This window comes from Protopterus annectens, chromosome 1.part1 (assembly GCF_019279795.1).
Source record: "Protopterus annectens isolate FY-2018-M chromosome 1.part1, PAN1.0, whole genome shotgun sequence".
NCBI lineage: Eukaryota > Metazoa > Chordata > Ceratodontiformes > Protopteridae > Protopterus > Protopterus annectens.
Window position 1 is genome coordinate 1,857,608,239 of NC_056726.1, and position 23,894 is coordinate 1,857,632,132.

Below are 23,894 nucleotides of genomic sequence, written 5' to 3' on the forward strand. Positions count from 1 at the left end.
AGAGTTGCCTATTACTAGTGTGTTAGGTATGTTATTTCGCCTTAAGGGCTGTGATTGTGCGGCACACTGATTTTGTGTTTTATGTGTTGTCTGGTTTGTGACGGGAGGTGCAGGTTTTTTGGGTGACTGCTTTGGAGGTCTGTGATGCTTTTGCAGGTTTTTATTTAGAGCCTCCGAATATGATTTTGTGTATTTATGTGTATTTTTTTGCCAGTGGTGGTTTAGTATGTCTGTGTGAGGCTGGAGGTATGGTGCAAGTGTTAACCTTATCCTCATGACTGCCTGTTCCAGTCTTGGGTGGAGAGAGCTTAGCCTCCAGTTTAGCTATATAATTGCATTTCTCGCATATGTTAATGTTTTGTGTTAGGAGGAGAGGGCTGTCTGTGTACATGAGACAGTTGTAACATTGCCTCAGGATACCCAGGTTCACCAGCTGGACTGGACAGTATAACTGAAATTGCCCTTTGGTCATGCCTGAATAGTAGGGTGAGCTGCTTAGTCACTTGGTTGGTGAGGGGTGAATAATGAGCCTTACCCTACTGGGCAATCAAGTGTCAGGGTATATTAGTGCTTGCTATTAGGACTGAGCAAGTGCTGGACTGTAGGATGCTTTTTAAGTGCTTAGGTTGAGAGTTAGACTACTTTCAAGAGAAAAAACTGAAGAGGAGACTTGGTGGAGCCGGGATAAATTTAGCCCTCAAGGGCTAAATTAAGCTAATGATAATTAAGCTAATGAGGCTATTTACATCCAATGTCTTGTTATTGCTACTGTGTCACAATTTGCTACACACACTGGTCATCGCTATCCATTCTCAGCATGGTGATAAGGAAGTATGTGACTGTTGTGATCATATAGACAGCTGGTGTAGACCTGCAACATTGTAGAACAGTGCTGTGGATGCTTAGAAGTGCTGCACTGCAGTACTGCTTTGCTCATCTTGTGATGTCTTAATGTGTGTCTATGCACAGGGTGATACCATTTTGCTCCTTGAGTAGACACAACTGAGTGGACATGGATTCCTCTGGCACTGTCATCTGCAGGGCTTCATCATGTTGTATCAGGAAAAGCAAGATATTCTTGTTCTTCTTGTCTAGGGACTTTATAGAGAACCTGGTGGGGCAGTATAATGGTCCTTTGTACATGAGATATTACTTGCATGTGTTTGCCAGAAAATTGAGTGATTCTACTGTCATCACCCATTTTCGTGAGCAGTGTCAGTACTGGTACAATGATCTGTAGAGGTGCTTCTCTTATCTGCTTCAGTAGTGGGAGGCAGAGGTTATGGAGGGAAGAGAGAAAGAAAGAAGTGGGCTTGTATTGTACACAGTGTTTTCTCTTCTTATTTTGGTACTTGGTGTGCACTTATGCTGAGGTGTGCAAACTTTGTTTTAGTGTGGCAGAGGAACATGAGGTGAACATAGTAGGATGTTAGACAAGGCAGAATCGACTCTCAAAGCAGTAGTGTGCCATGTGTGTTTACTACTATTTTCTCTGTTTTCTCATCTTTGTAAGTCAGGTTGTGGTAGGGGAGGTGGAGTGGTGATAGGTGCCTTAGTCTTTGTGGTCTGAAGCCTCTGGTGCTAGATTACCAGTGGTCACCAGGTCTGTCTCCAACAATTCCTGAGATCTTTCTTCAAAGTTTGTGCTTGCACTTCTATATTCTCTATACTTTTCTTTTGACTTTGTGTAAAATTTGATATGAAGGTACTTTAACCATAGTTAGCTGGAAACACTGTATACCATGAGACTGAGAAATGAAAGTCTTAGTTACCCAAGCTGCTGAATAGGTGTCAGTCTCTCCCTTGTGGGCCAAGTCTTGTGCAGTAAGAATGCATTCTCCAAACACTGTAGTTCATTTAATAAGGTTTTATTAGATGTTCACAATATCTGAATACTGTTTCCATTCTCAGTACTGATAAACAATTCAAGTTGCTGCACCTCATACCATTTTGTCATTAACAATGTATGGAACTAGAGAATGTGGAGTTTGGAGGCTGGAGAAAATGAGAAAAGTTGGCGTTTGGAGGCGGCTGAAGAAAAGGATAAGCAGCTTCAACACGAGAGGGAGATGCTGACTCCTTGCCAGGGTCATGGAAGTAAAGGGGAAGGGAATAACCAAACATCAGAAGCAATATAGGTCAGTAAATTTCTGTCACAATTTACAGAGGGTGATAATTTTGATAGTTTTATTCATATATTTGACAGGGTATATAAACAGTATAATGCTGACCAAGGGCTCTGGGTACGGTTCCTGAACCTCTTGCTCCATGGTAAAGCTGTAACTGCTATTTCTAAATTGTCTGATACTGATTGCTTAAACTATGCTACAGGTAAAAAATATTTATTGGAATGTTTTAAGTTAACACCTGAAGCTTACAGAAAAAAAGTTTCTTGAGCATAAATGCAAGGCAGATGAAAGTGTGTGTGATTAAATTGCATTTGCATAGGTGTGTGAGTGGGTTACAAGTCACCACTTTTCAAGGGCTGGCAGAGTGGCAGTCCTTTTAGTGAGGGAACAAGCCCTTAGAACCTGGCCTGAGGACAGGAGAATCTGGTTGGCAGACCAGGAATGCAACTCTGCAGATGAGCTGGTGAAAAAAGGGTATTTCTACTTAGCAAGCAGGGCATTACTGCACAGGAAAGGGATACCTAATGCTGCACATGGATATAAGGGAACCCATGGTGGGCAGCCTAAACCACCCCAACAGAGCCCACCAGTAACAGGAACCCATTAGTTCAGGTACACAGCCAGGACCTAGGTTTAGATGTTTTAACTGTAACCAGTGGGGCCATGTAGCCTATAGATGTCTACAGAGGCATGGTGGGTAAAAAAAGCTGGGGGAGCCAGCAAGTGGGAATAACAGAATGCCAGTGATAAGTTGTCTGGAGATAACAGGGGTACCAAACTGCCACCAGAGTTATCATCCTATCTTGGTGGATGGAAAACAGGCCACTGCCAAGAGAGCGATGGCATCTGATATAACCATTGTCAAGACTGCAGTGGTTAAAAAGGAGTAGTACTTGCTTGGGCAGTCACTCCAGTCAGAGCTTTAGGAGAGATCCCATTCCAAATGACTTTGGCCAGGGTTTACCTTGACTGGGAGGGTGGAAAAGGAAGCAAGCAAGTAGGTGTGTTTGAGGATATCTCTGCAGATGTCTTGATCGGGAATAATTTTGATAATGCAGAATCTTGTGTGCATGCAGTAACATGCAGCCAGGCTTGGAGACAGGCATGTAGGTCTGGTAACCTGGGGAAAACCCAGACAGACTGCATCTCTGAAGCCAGGACTGGTAATGTGGCTAATTCAGGGAGGGAGCTACCCTGTAGCAGTGAGCCTGAAAATGAGCCATGACTGCTGGTGGGTACTGATGTTTCCTTGAACAGGATTATTGCAGGGCAGATGTAAGTGGTAGTACCCAGGCTGACAGTGAGGCACTGCTGTCAGAAGATACCAGACTTCCTATGGAAGAGGAGCTGGGAAAGGTCACAAAGATAGAGTTGAGACAGTCTCAGCTCTCAGGCCCTACAAGGCTTGAGGAAGGTAGTTAGGGAGGCACCTGATTCTCAGGGAAAAGGGGAGCCTATGTACTGGAACAAAGGGTTACTGTCTAGAGAGAGTGGACCCCTGAGGGAGGGCTAGAAGGTGAGGTAATACAGCAGTTGGTAGTGCCAAGAGCCTACCGTCTGGCACTTCTAGCCATAGCCCACGACATTCCTTTTGCTGGTCATATGGGTATAAAGTGTACCAAGAGACATATTATGCAGAACTTGTATTGGCCTGTGATTGCCAAGGATGTAACAAGACACTGCAGGACCTGTGAGTAGTGCGAAAAAGTAGGCAAGGCAGGAGACCGGGTCAGAGCTTTTTTGGTGCTTTTGCTTGTGATTGAGGAGCCATTTCAGAGGGTAGCTATGGATATTGTGGGGCCTCTGAGTCCCCCAAATTCCACAGGGAAGAAGTACAGTGGATATAAAAGATGTACACACCTCTGTTAAAATGCCAGGTTTTTGTGATATAAAAAAATGAGACCACAATAAATCATTTCAAAACTTTTCCCACCTTTAATGTGACCTATAAACGTGTACAGTTCAATTGAAAAACAAACAAATCTGTTAGGGGGAAAAATATAAAAAATAAAAAAACATATAATAAGCTATTTGCATAAGTATGCACACCCTTAAACTAATACTTTGTTGAAGCACCTTTTGATTTAATTACAGCATTCACTGTTCTTGGGTACACACCTGCCATCAAGTAAAGAGACTCTGATTAACCCCAAATAAAGTTCAGCTGTCCTAGTAGGATTTTCCTGACATTTACTCAGTTGTCTGCTACAGCAAAAGCCATGGTTTGCAGAGAGCATACAGAACACCAAATGTATCTCATTTTTGAAATGTATCAGTCAGGAGAAGGGTACAAAAAATTTTACACAGCATTGGATATACCATGGAACACAGTGAAGACAGTCATCAAAAAGTGGAGAAAATATGGGACAATAGTGACGTTGCAAAGAACTGGACGTCCCTCCAAACTTGATGAAAAGACAAGACAAAAACTGGTCAGGGAGGCTGCCAAGAGACGTACAGCAACACTGAAGGAGCTGCAGAAATTTCTGGCAAGTACTGGTTGTGTACTACATGTGACAACAATCTCCTGTATTCTCCATATATCTGGGCTATGGGGTAGGGTTTGCAAGATGGAAGCCTTTTCTTACACAGAAGAACATCCAGGCCCAGCTAAAATTTGCAAAACAATACATCAAGTCTCCCAAAAGCATGTGGGAAAATGTGTTATGGTCTGATGAGACCAAGGATGAACTTTTTGGCCACAATTCCAAAAGGTACATTTGGTGCAAAAACAACACTTTACTTCACCAAAAGAACACCATCCCCACAGTGAAGCAACGTAGTCTTAGTTACCCAAGCTGCTGAATAGGTGTCAAGTCTCTCCCTTGTGGGCCAAGTCTTGTGCATTAAGAATGCATTCTCCAAACACTGTAGTTCATTTAATAAGGTTTTATTAGATGTTCACAATATCTGAATACTGTTTCCATTCTCAGTACTGATAAACAATTCAAGTTGCTGCACCTCATACCTTTTTGTCATTAACAATGTATGGAACTAGAGAATGTGGAGTTTGGAGGCTGGAGAAAATGAGAAAAGTTGGCGTTTGGAGGCGGCTGAAGAAAAGGATAAGCAGCTTCAACACGAGAGGGAGATGCTGACTCCTTGCCAGGGTCATGGAAGTAAAGGGGAAGGGAATAACCAAACACCAGAAGCAATATAGGTCAGTAAATTTCTGTCACAATTTACAGAGGGTGATAATTTTGATAGTTTTATTCATATATTTGACAGGGTATATAAACAGTATAATGCTGACCAAGGGCTCTGGGTATGGTTCCTGAACCTCTTGCTCCATGGTAAAGCTGTAACTGCTATTTCTAAATTGTCTGATACTGATTGCTTAAACTGTGCTGCAGTTAAAAAATATTTATTGGAATGTTTTAAGTTAACACCTGAAGCTTACAGAAAAAAAGTTTCTTGAGCATAGATGCAAGGCAGAGGAAAGTGTGTGTGATTATATTGCATTTGCATAGGTGTGTGAGTGGGTTACAAGTCACCACTTTTCAAGGGCTGGCAGAGTGGCAGTCCTTTTAGTGAGGGAACAAGCCCTTAGAACCTGGCCTGAGGACACGAGAATCTGGTTGGCAGACCAGGAATGCAGCTCTGCAGATGAGCTGGTGAAAAAAGGGTATTTCTACTTAGCAAGCAGGGCATTACTGCACAGGAAAGGGATACCTAATGCTGCACATGGATATAAGGGAACCCATGGTGGGCAGCCTAAACCACCCCAACAGTAACAGGAACCCACTAGTTCAGGTACACAGCCAGGACCTAGGTTTAGATGTTTTAACTGTAACCAGTGGGGCCATGTAGCCTATAGATGTCCACAGAGGCATGGTGGGTAACAAAAGCTGGGGGAGCCAGCAAGTGGGAATAACAGAATGCCAGTGATAAGTTGTCTGGAGATAACAGGGGTACCAAACTGCCACCAGAGTTATCATCCTATCTTGGTGGATGGAAAACAGGCCACTGCCAGGAGAGCGATGGCATCTGATATAACCATTGTCAAGACTGCAGTGGTTAAAAAGGAGTAGTACTTGCTTGGGCAGTCACTCCAGTCAGAGCTTTAGGAGTGATCCCATTCCAAATGACTTTGGCCAGGGTTTACCTTGACTGGGAGGGTGGAAAAGGAAGCAAGCAAGTAGGTGTGTTTGAGGATATTCCTGCAGATGTCTTGATCGGGAATAATTTTGATAATGCAGTATCTTGTGTGCATGCAGTAACATGCAGCCAGCCTTGGAGACAGGCAGCATGTAGGTCTGGTAACCTGGGGAAAACCCAGACAGACTGCATCTCTGAAGCCAGGACTGTATGTGGCTAATTCAGGGAGGGAGCTACCCTGTAGCAGTGAGCCTGAAAATGAGCCATGACTGCTGGTGGGTACTGAATTTTCCTTGAACAGGATGATTGCAGGGCAGAGGTAAGTGGTAGTACCCAGGCTGACAGTGAGGCACTGCTGTCAGAAGATACCAGACTTCCTATGGAAGCCATTTCCTATGGCGACAACAAAAGCCATGGTTTGCAGAGAGCATACAGAGCATCAAATGTATCTCATTTTTGAAATGTATCAGTCAGGAGAAGGGTACAAAAAATTTTACACAGCATTGGATATACCATGGAACACAGTGAAGACAGTCATCAAAAAGTAGAGAAAATATGGGACAACGGTGATGTTGCAAAGAACTGGACGTCCCTCCAAACTTGATGAAAAGACAAGACAAAAACTGGTCAGGGAGGCTGCCAAGAGACGTACAGCAACACTGAAGGAGCTGCAGGAATTTCTGGCAAGTACTGGTTGTGTACTACATGTGACAACAATCTCCTGTATTCTCCATATATCTGTGCTATGGGGTAGGGTTGCAAGATGGAAGCCATTTCTTACACAGAAGAACATCTAGGCCCAGCTAAAATTTGCAAAACAATACATCAAGTCTCCCAAAAGCATGTGGGAAAATGTGTTATGGTCTGATGAGACCAAGGATTAACTTTTTGGCCACAATTCCAAAAGGTACATTTGGTGCAAAAACAACACTTTACATCACCAAAAGAACACCATCCCCACAGTGAAGCATGGTGGTGGTGGCAGTATCATGCTTTTGGGGTTGCTTTTCTTCATCTGGAACTGGGGCTTTAGTCAAGGTGGTGGGAATTATGAACAGTTCCAAATAACAGTCACTTTTGGTCTAAAACCTTCAGGTGTCTGCTAGAAAGCTGAAGATGAAGAGGAATTTCTCCTTTCAACACATCAATGACCCCAAGTATATATCCAAATCAACAAACGAATGGCTTCACTAGAAGAAAATTAAAGTTGTGGAATGGCCCAGCCAGAGTCCAGACCTAAATCCAAAAGAAAATCTGTGGGATGACCTGAAGAGGGCTGTGCACAAGAGATGCTCTCACAGTCTGACAGATTTTGGAGCACTTTTGCAAGGAAGAGTGTGCAAATATTGCCAAGTCAAGATGTGCCATGCTGATAGACTCCTACCCAAGAAAACTGACTGCTGTAATTAAATCAAAAGGTGTTTCAACAAAGTATTAGTTTAAGGGTGTGCACACTTACGCAACCAGCTTATTGTATGTTTTTGATTTTTTATATTTTTTCCCCTAACATATTTGTTTTTCAGTTGAATTGTACAGGTTATAGGTCACATTCAAGGTGGGAAAAGTTTTGAAATGATTTATTGTTGTCTCATTTTTTTATATCACAAAAACTTGTCATTTTAACAGGGGTGTGTAAACTTTTTATATCCACTGTATTCTAGTTGTAGTAGGTTATGCTATTAGACACCCTGAGGCGGTGGCTTTGTCCTCCATCGAGGCAGAGAAGGTGGCAAATGCTTTGCTACAGAACTTCAGCAGCATAGGTTTCCCAAAAGAAATACTGACTGACAGAGGTGCCAACTTCATGTCAGTTCTGCTGCCTTGTCTGTGGGAGCGCTGTTGGGTGATGCACCTAAAGACCATCCCCTACCACCCTCAGACTAATGGTCTTGTGGAGAGGTTAAACTCTACACTAAAGACCATGCTATGGACATTTGCAGACCAGTTTAAGAACGAGTGGGACAAAGATTTACCCCATCTGTTGTTTGCTGACAGAGAGGTACCCCAAGAATCCACAAGTTTTTCACCCTTTGAGTTGCTGTATGAGCATAGGGTGAGGAGACCTTTAGATTTGATTTTTGATGAGTGAGAGGGTGATGGTAAATCCCACAAAGAGTCTGTTGTGGTATATGTCCCAGTACTTTTCCATTAAAGCCCTACCAGTTCGCGCTGCTGTATTTTGCTGGTATTTCAGTAGCAGAGACAAGTGTCTGTGTGACAAGTACGTCTGTAGACCTGACACATAAGTTTCTATTTAACAGAAAAGTACCTGAGTCACAGATTTGTACATTCGTAAAGGAAAGTTTGATGTTTATTGCTAAAATTTTGGAGACAGACAACAGATGTTGTAAAGAAACTGTCACACAGTTTGAAGTATTCCTTTTTTTGTGTACATAATTAATTAAATAACCGGGACAGCAATACAGTTAGTAAAATAACCGTAACAATGACCTTATATCGTCACAAAGTCAGGCATGCACTGCTTTTTCACTGATTTAACCATTTAGAAGCCTTAATCCTTGAATAGTAAAGACAGGCTGGTCTGTATAATAACAGTGTAAAGAATGCAGTTCGTGTTTCAGTGCCAGCTTATAAATACTTCACCAAAGTACAGCAGCTGCCCTTCTATCTTTGAAAACCAACCATAAAGGATATCAGATGACTGCAGCGCCTGCTAGTAAGATTTCCTTCAGAAATGCGACCTTCAGATTCAGTTCGCTACACTCTGGGGAGTGACGTTTCCGATTCCAAAGGATGCAAGTTATGTGCAGTCATTTAGAAGAAAGGCTACAGGTGAAAGAAAAAAATTCTCCTTCCTCAAATTACTACTGTTAAAATGCTTCTCATTACAACATTTCTACACTACTTAATGCTATCTATGTGTTCCAGCAGAATGTGACAAGTATTCATTTTTACTCCTTCTTATGGAAGCGAGAACTGGTAGGGGTTTAATGGAAAAGTACCTGTGTCCCTAACCTCAGGGCAAGGTTTGGCCCAGAAGAACCTAGCAGGAGCCCAACAGCAGAAAAAGAACTGATATGACAGGAATGCTCGAACCAGAGAGTATGCTGTGGGACAGCAGGTGATGGTGCTCATTCCTGTCAGACACCATAAACTCCAGGCATCTTGGGAGGGACCCTTCAAAGTGGTAAGGAAGGTCAATGATGTTAACTACATGATAGAACTACTAGGCAGGAGGTAGGGGCACAGATTGTACCACGTTAACATGATGAAGCCTTACCATGACAGGGAGGCCTTTGTGCTGCGTATTTGCAGCGGATGGCAGGAGGAGTCTGAAAGGGATCTGGTAACTGATGATCTCAGTGAGGCTCAGACTGACATCTCAGTGGAAGGGGTAGCAATGTCCCAGTGGCTATTGCCTACCCTGGTTCGAGAAATCCAAGCAGTGTTACAGGTATCTGGGGATATGTTCACTGGGAAACCAGGGTGCATCCACTTAGTGCAGCACCCATGTGAATATAGGGCCCCAAAGACCTATCAAGCAGGCCTCTTACAGGAGATGTTTGAAATGGGAATAATTTGATTTATTTATTTTACATTTATTGACTGGGAATTGTCTGACTGAGCTAAGACTAGCCCTTTTTTCAGCGGAGGCCCGGGGAGAAAAGCTCCAAAGCAAAAAGAAACATTATCCAACGCATAAAGAATGTTACAAATTCAAATGTACAAATAAAAGAGAGATTTACATAAGTCATATTCTAAAAGTGAATTTCCAGGAGTCCAGCAGTTCCTGGGCCTCCTCAGTGGTGCTGGTAGCAAAGAAGGATGGCACCACCAGGTTCTGTGTGAACTATAGAAGACTAAATAGTCACACAGAGTCAGATGTCTACATCATGCCTAGGACAGATGAAGCCTTAGAGAAGCTAGGTGGGGCTAAGTATCTGACCACTATTGATTTGACCAAGGGTTATTGGCAGGTGCCCTTGACTCCTAATGCTAGACAGAGAGGTCAGCCTTTGTGACTCCTTTTAGCTTGTATGAATTTATGAATATGCCCTTTGGGATGAAAAATGCCCCAGTAACTTTCCAGAGGCTGGTAGATCATATCCTACCAGAAGCAGGAGATTATGTCCTTGCTTACCTGGATGATATTGCCATCTACTGCCATTCCTGGCAAGAGCACCTTCAGCATGTCAGGGAGGTTCTGGGCAGACTGCAAAGGACAAGGTTGACCATTAAGCCCAATAAGTGTCAAATTGGTATGGCAGAGGTCTCCTACCTTGGACACAGTGTAGGGAGTGGTAAGATCATGCCAGAATCTACCAAACTGGAAGCCATTCAGGCATGGCCTGCCCGTGTTACCAAAAAGCAGGTGAGGGCATTCTTAATGACAGTGGGGTACTGTAGAAAGATTGTTCCCAATTATAGTACAATTGCTGCTCCCCTCACAGACCTGACAAGGAAGAACAGGCCAGATAAAGTAATGTGAATCCAAGCATGTGAGCCACCATTCCAGAAGCCTAAAGGAGTTTTGGAAGGACCCCCATGTGTTAGCCATTCCAGATTACAGCAATACATTTGTTGTTCAGGTGGATGCTTCAAACCATGGGGTGGGGACTATGCTTAGCCAGGTTTCCTTAGAAGGAGAAGAGCACTCAGTGATATATCTCAGTTGTAGACTCCAACCCAGGGTGGAATGTTTGCAGCTGTAGAAATGGAATGTCTAGCCATAGTATGGGCACTGCAAAAACTTCAGCCTTATCTGTATGGAAGGAAATTCACTGTAGTTGCAGACCATAATCCCTTAACATGGCTACATAGAGCCAGCCAGCAAAATGCCAAGTCATTAAGGTGGCGCTTAGGATTCCAGGCATATGACATAACAGTACAACACCATAATGGGATCAACAGTGCCAACACAGATGGGCTGTCAAGACTGCGAAGGGGGTAACATATTCCCAGATAGGCTTATTTCTCTCAAGCCATGTTTCTCAAGGGACACTTGAAAAACTAGCTTAAGTCTTCAGAGGGGGGGGGGGTGATGATAGGAGGTAATGCCGGCCATGCCAGGATACGTAGTGCAGTAGATGTATGACTTATGCACAGCTACCTGAAATTTTGTAAATAATTATACGTCACTTGTATATCAAACTGATTTGTACAGATGCTTGTGCAGAAAATGTATTTGTGAGATTTGCTTGTATTAAAATGCATCAACAGTGTACCCTGCTGAAATGAAAAGAAATGTACATGTATTATTGTAACTGAATTAAATGTACATGTTTTAATAGAGTGTACTGGGACAGCAGAGGTTAACCAGCTAGTTTACTTTATAAAAAAAAATGCGATAAATGTAAATGAGCTGTTAAACCACTAAAATGGCATCCCACCATGCTGAATTGGACTGGAGATGGTAAGTCTGGAAGAAGCATTTGTTCATAAGCTCAGTAAAAGAGGGGAAGCCCCAGGCCCTGCCATAAACATTTAGATGTGTATTGTAGCCGTCTAATCAAAATTTCTGTCTCGGCTTCAACAAGGGATGCTTTGAGAACCTAGACTCAGGTGACCAGATGAGGTCATTCTGCAAGCCATCTAGGATATTATATTTTACAGGGAGTAATCTCTGAGTATTGAGTATTTTGTTTTGGGAAATTTGACTAGAAAGACTGCTCACATATTTCCTTCTGCCTTGCTCTGTCAAGTAAGTTATTAGTGAACAGTAATTCTCCTAGATTCAGTCAGGAATATAATGAAGCTTAGTTTGGAGATTGTTTTTCTTTATTTGTATGAGTATGTCCATCAGTGTTATTTTCAGTATTTCCTGTAATTTGAACTTTGTGGTTTACTGTGAATTTATATTTAGTATTTTCTTGTCTGTTTATTATTTATTGTTAAATGTATTAAAACTTTTATTGTGCCTGGTCCTTGTAGAAAGTATTTAACCTTTGAGAGTACTTATATTTATTTGGTGACACTGTGTGGGCTACTCCAGGAGACCTAGCTATCTTGGTTAACTACTACCATCTGTATTAATATTAATATTACACAGTATAATTGGACACCCTTTGTTAAGGGCCTTAGAGTAGCTAATTGTGGAGTGTCTGGTGGCGGTGATAACTGCCTTATACTCTGGGCAGAAGGGGACACAGCAGGTAAATCTGTGCCAGACTTTTCCGTGTGTGTGTGTGTGTGTGTGTGTGTGTGTGTGTGTGTGTGTGTGTGTGTGTGAAAAATCAAATCTCACAGTGTGAGAGTGTCAGCTACTTGAAGCAGGGACACAAAACACTGGGCTTACAGAGAGAGTGCTGGACGTCTTGGCTTGGACACTTGGCTGAGGACCTAACCCTGTAGCTGTACCAGTGGGGAGTGTTATTGGGAACCTGGGGGCAGACAGAAAGAGAGATCCAGACCCTGGACTGTGTGTGTTCCCTTGTGCTCTTAAGGGAAATTGGGCTTGATATAGAGAGTTCTGCATCTGGAAATACTGAGTGTATCCATTTGTATTCCAAGTGCACATCCCTCTCCAGTATCAGTGGTGAAAATTCAGGCTCCTTAATTACTGCCCCACATGGGGACATCACACAAGCCATCATTTATCAAGTAATCCAGCTTTCTGTGAAAGTGTATTCTATATCCTTGTTAAATCATATCATTCACTTGTAAAACTCTACAATGCAGTCATTTATACTTGTAACTCTTGTGTTAAAAACCCATCTTTCTGTAAAACTGGGAGTTTAATAGTGTCCTCAGTCAACTTTAGCAATCTGTTGATATTTTTTTTGTAGAAGCACAAGTAGAGATCATGGACAACAGGGTAATATATCCTAAATTTATGGCAAATCTAAATGGTAGTGAAGCAGACATTTCAGCAGGAAAAGGAAGAAGATCTTGATGATCCACTAAGATCATTAAACACGCACTAATTCAGATAATACAAGCAAAAAAACATATTTTTGTGAACAAAAAATTACAAATAAAATATTTCTGGGGCAGTAAGATAACAGAATTCCTTTGTATGAAGCTGACAGTTTGTTTTCTGTCTCAAGAAAAAAAGATTTATTCTACAATTTTGTATAGTTGTTTACTTAAACGTTTTTTTTAGCCCAGTTATGACGTTTTTCCTAGCTTTCTTGAAATAGGAATGATGTAGGTTAAATTAGCATAGAGTGACTGCAGATGTTTTAATATTTGTACAGTTTGTACTAGGCCATTGTCTCCTTTATGGAATGTTCTAGCTTTCTATGTCATTCTGACAGAAAGAAGAGAACAGAGAGCTGCACATTGTTCTTAACTCTTGTATGTATACCAACGTTAGGAAACAAATACCTGTTGTGATATGTACAATTAAATTCAGATACTTACCAGGTCACTCTGAAACTGTAAAGATAATCTGTTTACATCTCATGTAAACATAACCATAAACAGATCATTTAGAGGATACCTTTCAGTATTTAGAAACTGTTGGAATATTTTGCAAGTTTAAGAAACTAAGCATCTTTAAATATTTAGTGTCTACAACCAGTGTGTGATAACACAAATTATCCTACACTGACAGAATTAATTGAAAATGTTAGGGCAGTTGTATGCTTCCACCTACTGGGAGCTGCTATGCATTTTTCATAAAGTGAATTTGTTTAATAAACGTGTGTCTTTCTTCACACAATAAGTCCAGTTTAGTTTTTCTTTGGATATGTTATTTTCTGCATGTCTTAAAATAAGTGTACTGTTGTGATGAATCATTTAATTTAGTGTTCACTTACACTACCTCAATTCAGACAATAACGGTCTAGTAGTTATCAGAGGATTCACTGGTCCTATAACCAGTAAATCACTGGGGCAAGATCACTGCAGGTGAGTTTCAGCCACATTTGTGTTTAAGTGCAAGACACCATTAATACATAATTTATCTTCTGTTCAGAATTTGGTGACACCTCTAAACTTTCAGTACCACTAATATCAGGCAAGCTGTTGCACTAATAATGTATTGTGAGTAAGATCCACAATAAGAGTGTTAATCTGAATGTAGACAGACTATTATAAAAAGAAATTTATATGTCTGCAAGTAGACAGTGGAATCTGTGGGCAGTAACCCTTTAGAGCCTTTGCACTGCTTTACTTGAAACACATATTTGATGTTCATTAACAGAGCCATGATAGCTAGTTGTACTCAGTGGAGAGTACGAGAAGAAGCTTTACTTATAGCATAATATTTTATTGCTGTCACATCCCAGAGATAACATTCTTTAATCTGCGGTGCTGCTCTTTTGCATTCACAACTGCACAGATTTGTACTTGTTTGAATGAACGTGCAGCTGGAAATCTGGACTGACAGCTTTGATCCCAAAGTGACTATTTTAAATTATTTTTGAGCACTTTAAAGCTAAGAGTGGTTAGCATTGTTTGCTAGGTTATTTTATCAGTGTTGAACAGTTACTGCACTTTGGACTTATGAGAGAATGGAAATCTGCAGTAATATGTTTATGTACTTGCTAATGGCTTACTAACATACTGAAAAGTTCTCACAGGTTGTTTGTGCACCACTGTTTGCTTTATTTTTGGAAACATTGTGTGCAGTTGTTTCAGCTAAGCTACACCACAATGCACAGGTGAGCTGAAAGTTGTTGGATTGGACTGTCTTTGATGTCACTACCATCAAGGAGGTGACTGATTTAGATAATTTTTGAGCACTTATGTCTATTGTTGCTTGCTGAGGCATTTTACCACTGTTGTAGCCTAAGCTGTGCTGTTCAGCACTGCCATGAGCAAATTATCTACAGTTAAAAGTTACAGAATCATATAAACATATTATCATAGTACCTGAGCAAATTGTCTATTAAAAGTGATAGAATCTTATAACATTAGTCATCTCCATAAACCCTATCCTTTAATACTGTGATTGCAAAAGACTTCTGCCCCACTGTCCAGCAAATCTATAACCCTTGCTAAACTCACAGTATTTTTTACATGTCTGCACACCATGGGAGTGTAGTCCACCTTTAATCCATACATTGGAAGCCTACTAGCACTAGTACCTTGGACCAGTATAGTGACTCCATTATGCTCAGTCACAGCCCACCCCACAGTTGTTACCAAGCACAGTCTGTATGTGAGAGGAGCAATTATTTATTTAAACTGGAGGCAAACCTTTCAGTTAACATGACTGTGAGAAATCCCCTGTACCTCAGCAAATAAGCACTAGCACTGAATTCGCTTATGCTGAGGTAACAGAATCCCTTCTCAAACCTTCTAGGCACTGTACTATTGCACTCAAGTGTCAACAACAAGCAAACACATCACCTACAGCTTACGTAACGAGAATTGTGGCTAGCTCATTTGGTGCCATATACAAATCCCTAAACTTGCGCTCCCCATAGCAAGATTAAAGGAGAAAAAAATTATTCTCAAAGTTGAAGAACAAAAAAAAAAATGTAGCAAGCTGTTGTTTGCTAAGATCTGTAACCTGCAGCTTACTACATTTACTACCATAAACAAACCTTGCACACTAAGCACTTCAGCATTTACCAAAATTACAGTATCAACATTCATAAATTAATGCCCATTATGCACTCCTACACCATCAGCACCTGGTGATTATGCTCACTGAGATCTTACACCCTGGACTTCTGCCCCATTTGCCTCACCTTTGTTACAGCTCTGTACATGACAGTAGCCCCTATTAACTAATTTACACCTATAGAACCTTTGTTGTATACTTCCATTTAACACCTGTAACTCCTTATGGGTTGTCCTTCTTAGTTAAGAGACCTACCAATTATTAATAGCATAAGAAAGGGCAAGGTGTATGCAACAAAATAACACTGAGATTGTTTAATTTAGGATATCCAACAGTGGAGGTATTACTCACTGTTTGTCATTTATTATTCATATTTCATATCTACAGTCACATTTTCATAATTGAGCTACACATTATTGATGGATGTGGTGTGAAATATGCTGGACAACAGAAACATTTATTATCTCTGTCCATGTATACTACACTGTACTGGAGATATTTGTACTTGTTTTGTACTAATGGTAAAAGATTCAGTGTTTCCAAATGTACATTAATATTTTCAAAACCAAGTGACTTACAAACTGTTGCGTAGCATCAGGTGAATTACAGATGATGTTGAACAAATTTATCGCTGGTACTTGCTCTGTACATTGTACATCTTGAAAGATATTCAGTGTCATGTATAGTATTAATTATACAAATATGCATAATTGTTCATATTTCTGTAAATCTCCCAGTAAACAAGCACTCAGAAAGACAATTCTTGATGACAGGTGAAAGCTCAAGTCTGGCTGAACAAAAGTGCATTGACATTATATGTTTTGGTTGTACAATTTCCAAGAGATGATAAGCTGTGAAACTTTAGGAAAAAAAAGACTTGTATTGATAACATTGCTGTTTGTACTTTCTTAATATTATTTACCATTCAGTAGATATTTATTGATTTTCCAGTAAAGAGTGTGGAATGTAATGACATATGTAGGCTGATATATTTGTGACATTCCACATCTCAGAAATGGTAATGAATTAGGACAACATTTATGGATCATTTGAGTGGCATGTAGAGGTCCTGTAGGCTGTCGGGCACTGCTACTTCACATAAAACTGTCCTAGTCATTGGTGACTCCATAGTGAGCATACCGAAGCGCCACCCACGCTACTTCAAGGGTAGGGTGGCAATTAATGTATTGAGTGCCAGAATTTGTGATGTCAGTAAGGCATTCAAGTCCCTTCACCCCAAGTATGCCTATGACATGTCTGTACTCATGTGGATATGAACATCCAGCATGTCGTCTTGGAATATGTGAAGAAAGGTCAAGATTTTTCTCTCTCCGTATATTTCTGATGCTAACAACTAGTCATAGACAGTATATTATCATCACCATGAATAATGCCACAGAACAAACAGAAAGTAATTGATTTCAACAACTGGATCAGTTACTGGTGTTATTCTTGGGAATCCAGTGTATATGTCTGGAGGTTGTTGATTGCCATTTCCTACCTGCTTTGCTGTGGCTGGCCTGCACCTGTTTCCACAGGGATTCCGCATATTGGGCAAGATGTTTTCTGTTCCTATTGTGCCTTTTTTTGAAAAGTCAGTCTGCTATATCTACCTTCCCTGGCAAGTTCAAATAGGGTCTATAAAAGTCTATAAAAGTATGGCATGGTACAAGACTAGAAGCCTTAACAGAAATATGCCCACCCTCAAGGCCTTCCTACTGCTTGAAAATATAGACTTCTGCGCATTCACAGGAACATGCTCCAACAAAGTGATAACACTTCTGTACCTGATTTTACTACTTGCTAGTTCTTTAGTCCCTGTAATGAGGATGGCCCTACCCCTGGGGTGTTCCAGTTTTATTCATAGTCCAGCATCAACTCACATCTACTCCAGGTAATGGTATAGAATTCATATATCCCTTACTAACTACAAGTGCAATGACCTTTCATATTATGACCAACCTACTGTGACGCCAGTAGCGAAGACTACCTTAACAGACTAGAAGCTCTATTATTCTGGGCAGTTTCAACTATCCATCCATAAGCTGGATAACGCATGTCAAAACACAAAATAAATATGCCAAATGGTTCCTGGATAACATCAACACCTACCCTCTAGACCAGTTAGTGACTACCAACACTTGAGACCCAAAACTTCTAAATGCTTCTCACAAATATGGCACCATTATGCAGCACACCCATAGCTTTTCCCCTCACTGGTCAAATCTGATCACCATGCCGTAGTTTTTTCCACAATGTCCCAGACAAAGGAGCCCTTAAATCTCACTGTCTTTAGAGACTATTGTGAGGTAATCTTCCTACTGATAGCGACTGAGCTAAAACTGCTAAATAATTTTTTACTCCCACCTAAGCTCCTGTACTAAGGCGTTTGTCCCCATTTGTAATAAATATAATGTCAATTTCAGAAACAAACCATTTTGTTAGAACTCTGTCACAATCAAACTCTACTACAAGAGGAAAATACTCCTCAAGTCACAGTGCTGTAAAACCGAACTCAAAAGAGTAAACAAGGAACAAGCAGTATCTAACTACTACCACTACCTAACGTTTGTCAAAGCCAAATGGTTCCCAATACATCTGAGAGCCAACCTCCTACTAGGATCGGTAATTACAGTCTTTTCTCATGAAACCTTTGTTTCTCACTTATAAACCCTTCACTAAGACCCCCGCATATAATCTTAGAGGCATCTGTCAATCTCAACCCACCCTACTAACTCTAAAAATTAAACTTCATTGCACTGACCATGCATTCTCCATCCTAGCACCTAAACTATGGAACTGCATTCCTGTCTCAATTATAGACTTCCAAAGTACTCAGACATCAGACAACAGCTCAGGCAACACCTCTTCACCCAAACAAACAGTGGCTACACTCACAGAGGTCACAGTAAATGAACCCTTTAGCTCTCTCGCATCCCTTTATCCCTGTTTCATCCTTCCTTCCTTATCTCATATTGTCCTCCTCTCACTTACTTCTTCACATTCATCCTACCTCCCTCTTCTCTTTGCTTCTGTCACACTTCTTCTCCTCTCTACTCTTCTTCTCTATATATGCCTTTCTAACCATTTCTTTGTCTTCTCTCCATGATATTCTTTCCTGTAACTATTCACACTCACCTATTCTAATGTCTTCATACCTTTCTTTGTAATGAAATGCTGCTATCCCTGTAGCATAAGCCATTTCATTCATTAAAGATACATCCTATCAAAACAGCTCTAAACATGATTTCATTTTCCATTCATGTTTTGACATTATAAACTGTTTCTTGAACTAAATGTTGTAGCATATTCTTGCATATGTAAATATGCATATGTTTTTAGCATATCCTAGTATCTATATGTTTGTTTTTTTCCCTTTCTTATGTGAGCCTGTATGTTTTTTTTTTCTTTATGTGACCCACAAAGTAAAGTGTTACAAAACCAACTCAGAATAAATAAAAAAAGTAATGCTGGGAGCCAAGGTCCAAAGGATCCATCACAAAAAAATAAAACCAATAAAATTTTATTGAGCACTTTAATCCTTGCACAAGTAGGACTTCTGATGAACCAGTTTTATTTATTTATTTTTTGTGGTGGATTTATTCCTTTCTTATGTGAGCCTATTCACCTGGGCTGTGCCTGCAAATAGTCCATTGAGATCAATGTGCACAACCCTTGTAAACAAATATAAGTAAGTAAGTAAAAAAAAAACTAAGGCAGAAAATCCAGACTAGCAAAGTCAAATATGAATTGAATATTACTAGCATTCCCAAAACATTATCATGTTATTTCAGGAATCTAGGAAGCAATACTCAATTCAGATTTCTCTCCCTTCTTCCCGCCATGCTTCCCCTTCCACATCATGAAATCAGCATCCATCTGGTATTATCATGGAACAGGTATTATATGTCCTGTCATAAACAAATAGTACTAGCACTTGGGTCCAGACAACATATCACGCTGTTTTCATGTTAGTATGAAGGGACATGGACACCACCCCAGGAGTGAATTTGTGATATCCTATCCACTGGTCCGGATTACTGTTGAAGATGGTCAGGGAAAGGCTCTGCTTCACATGAATAGGAAATCTATTCCAGAGGAGGGGCAATCCCTGGGACACATATCTGTTTGTCCAGTGTGATCTATCCATGTTAGACATCAGGATTTGATCTTTGGAGTGGGTAGCCCTCATGCAGTTAGTTTTGTGACTATGCAACATTTCCATCAGGGCTGGGTCATAGACTGCCTTGTAGCTCAGGCACAGATCACCCCTCAGTAACCTGTAGGAAACTGAATACAATGATAGGGCTTTTAATTGGTCCACATATGACATGTCAGTTATACCCTGTATTCTTTTGGTGAGAAACCTATAAGGACACTCCTACTGTTGCAGATGCCTGTCAAGGTACATGCCAAAGGGTGCATTGTATTTGATTATTGGTCTGATGAGGGCCAAGTACAGTAGTATTATGACATCCTTAGATCTGGATGCCATGCCTTTGTTTATAAGGTAAGCCACATGGAAGGATTTACGCACCACAGAGGACACATGGTTGTCAAAGTTCAGATTACTGCCGGTCTGAGTACCCAGATCTCTCACCACTGGGTCCACTCTTAGGGGAGTGCTATCAATGTTGTAATTTGCAGGGGTATTTGATTTTCCAAATGGCATTATTTTGCACTTTTTCCTATTTAGTTTGAAGCCATGGTTGTGACACCAGTCATTAGTCTGCATCAAACCATTTTGTAGGCTATCAACATCATTTGGGGAGTTAGTGATTGCCCCCAACTTGCAATCTTCAGCAAACTTGGTCAGCCAAAGGCCATCTACATTTGCCTTGACATCCATGAAATATATCCCAAAGAGGAGGGGGGTCCAGTACTGACCCCTCTGGTACTCCACTGGTGACTGGTTGGATGTAGATTCCCCCACTCTAACATGTGTCCTGTCCATGAGCCATTTGGTTAGTCAGCTAGCTTCCCCTAAAAAGGCTGATAGGATGTATAAAATTCCTCAGTCTTTCACATTTTTATACACTATTCCCAAACCTGTCCCAGCCTTAGTCATTCCCACTGCTGTTAAGCACTTAGTCAAGTTCCATTTCTACTCTTTTTATAAGGATGGGAAAATTATTGATAGGTACGGGAACAAAGTATATGTATCTGAAACTTTGTTTTTTCAGAATTTTTAATCGTCAGGTTCATAGGTTAAGGTTTGTTCTTACAAATTGTGAAAGTATGAGGAATGTTTTATCTGCATTTTCTTTCTTGTGAGGAAAACTTGCCATTAAGTAACTTAGTTTCTTCTTTTGCACAGGTCACTAATTGTCTGCACAGTGTGTATGACTCTGTTGAAACTTTTTTCTGGGTTAAGCCACTGGTACTGTTTTAAGGAGAGTTAGATGGCTGCAATCTCAGAACCTTCCAGATGATGTTAAAAATGAGATTTTAAATTCTTTCTTGGATAGAGATTTAGTGTTGGCCTCTGTGTTGCAGAGGTGATCAAAAAGTGTGATGAAAAGGGCAAGCTGATCCAGGGAATCTCTAAGATTTTTCAGCTCTCCTTTTCCATATTGTCCAAGGGATTTTTTCTTACTCCTCTTCCATTTTTGGCAGAAAACAGAATAAACAGTTTCAGCAGAATTCATGTAAACACATATTTAAGAAGGAATGCAAGAGAGAGATCCAAAAAGAATTTTAAAGAAGTCTCTAACCTTCAAAACCAAGAACAGTCCAATATTTCTGAATAACTGTTAAGAGACCTTGTGACCCACTCCCACCCTGGCCCCTTTTTCCTTCCAGAAGGTCTTACTCTCCATTTTTCTCTTTGGTAACAGGACAGGATTAACAGGTTGTGACATATGCCTCTCCCTTGGTGGTGCAATTCTACCAACCTTTGCAAGAGAATATTGTGGGTTTATCCCCTATGGACACAAAAGTGCTTGTATTAATAAACCTACAGTGCTTGCATGCCTCGCACTTAAACAAACCAATTACGTTAGTTTTTTTTTTCTCTAACAGTGGGTGTTTTTGACTCAAAAAGCTGTTTCAAATTAATACTAGATTTAAAAACAAACTGGGGTCCGCAGCCAAGTCTGTTATATCCCCACTCAATGTTATAATAGGCCAATGTTGTCTAGGAATATTTTGCATTGACTTCGTATCAGTGTAAAATCCTAGACAGGGTGCTTTAGAGTGTTGTGACCCTGTACTCTTATCCTTTGTCCTATTCATGCCACAAAAAGGATAGGTGCAAAATCTGTAGGTCTGCTTCCTGCAGAAATTGGGATTCATAAAGTACCCATTGTTGGGTGAAAAGGAATGTAGTGAAGTGGCAGTTTGTAAGGATGATATCAAATGATGATGTCTTTATTAAAGAGTGTAATTTCTGAAAAATATGTTTGTAGATAGGGGATATCCCACCAGTTTAAGGGATGATGTTATTAAGAAGTGACTATGAAACTTTTCTTATTTCACTTGAATATAGCTATGTTTATTTGTTGATTTATTGTATTACTGAGTAAGTGATTGTGCTACATTCTGGTTACTTTGTAATAAAATCTGCTTCAGGTTACAGAAAACATGCCAACCGACTACAAACTGTTTCTCCCCTATACTACGTCATCAGAAGGTGGGGCTAGATGGCATGGAATCAGGAAGTAATTGGACAGTCGCTCACCATACAGTAAACAGAAACACCAGTTTATTAAGCTTAATAAATGATCCAGTAAAATAATTAAAGTAAAAACTACACATTTTATAATACGAAAGCTCACTTTACAAGATGAGAGCATAGTTACAACAAAAAGAAATGGTAAAAAAACTTTTACACTTGATTTTAAACAACTTTCTTTTCAGAACTATCCATTGAATGGCAATCAGTGGATTGACAATGAAGCCCAATAAAATTGAGATTTTAAGCTACCTAGGGATGCAGGTCAGTTATCCATCCAAGGATCAAAGAGTCAAGAGTCATCAAGAATGTGTCCTTTTTGAGGCAAGCTTCAGGGAGGAAATAAGAATAGTGCTGAATGTAATCAGAACATAAATTACAAATCAATTTATACCTTCTGATCATCACCGCTAGAGGCAACATATCAATCCCAGGCTACAGTGATGTAGTACTTAACGTGTAACAACTGTAGCAGATAAAGACCAGACTCAGAAACTATTCATTGAGCTTTAGCTTGCAGAAAGCTCACAAAACTTGCTAATGACTACTCCCAACAGCTTAGTTTGTTTGCTGGTCACCTTGATAGGGTGTAGCAGATCATCATGGCACAAAATATTGCCCAGAAGCCCAGCAAGTTAAGTCCAGAGACTGATTTTTCTGCCCTTAGTGAGTGAGAGGAACATGTTTCACCACAAATATTAGTGTCTTATTTCTTTTGCCTTTATAAAGTCCATCTGAAAGGCTTCAAACAGATTATATTTGCTCCAGAATTATGTCATCTCTAAAATCACCACCACCCTCTCCCCAAAAAAAGGAGGACTCAAGAAAGTTCTGTACTTAGCAGATATTCCTGTGTCTAAGTAAGACTTTGTTACAAAAAATTTCTTATAGGAAGCTAGGAATAACATTAATCCAAAGGGACTTTCAAAGGATCTTTTTTTAAGATCAGGTTGATGTTTTCACCACCAGAAGATGACTCTGGTTGTGTTCTCGATCCTTTTTATACAGTATTGATAGCACAGGCTGAATTACCTACAGGACTTCCAAATTATCAGAAAGGATAAAAGTAAGCAATAAAACAGGATGACCATCTCTCCCTAACAGTCCCATGCATACATATATATTGCTCTTGAGAGAAATAGTGATTTTATTCCAATGACATCAAGCTGATCATTCAAGAAGTGAGCAAGCTGTTAATCATTTTCTTGTATAAATGCACATTTCTTGCTTGAGACAAGTTGGGCTGTATAGCCTGTCTGTAATACGGGAAAAGTGGGCTGGCAGTTTCCACTTGAGAAGGAGAGGAACATGTACAAACCATTCTAGAAAAAAGTAATTAACCTGAAATTGTAGTCAAGGCCATTATATGGATCTTATTCCTAAGAGGAAGAAAGGAATTAAACTGCAAAGCAAGTTTTTTTTTTATCCTGGTATACTAAGAATTTCTAACTAGGCAGGCCAGCTCATAGTAGACTCACTTCTGCATTTAAACCAGATCATATTAACTGCAGACTCATTC

General features: G+C 40.3%; 1 protein-coding gene across 1 annotated transcript in view; it reads left to right on the top strand.

Moving 5' to 3' along the window:
• The window catches only part of KIF6 (kinesin family member 6), a 4,303,753-nt gene that overhangs the window by 3,823,738 nt on the left and 456,121 nt on the right, over positions 1-23,894 (top strand). The gene's annotated exons all lie outside the window — the stretch shown is intronic.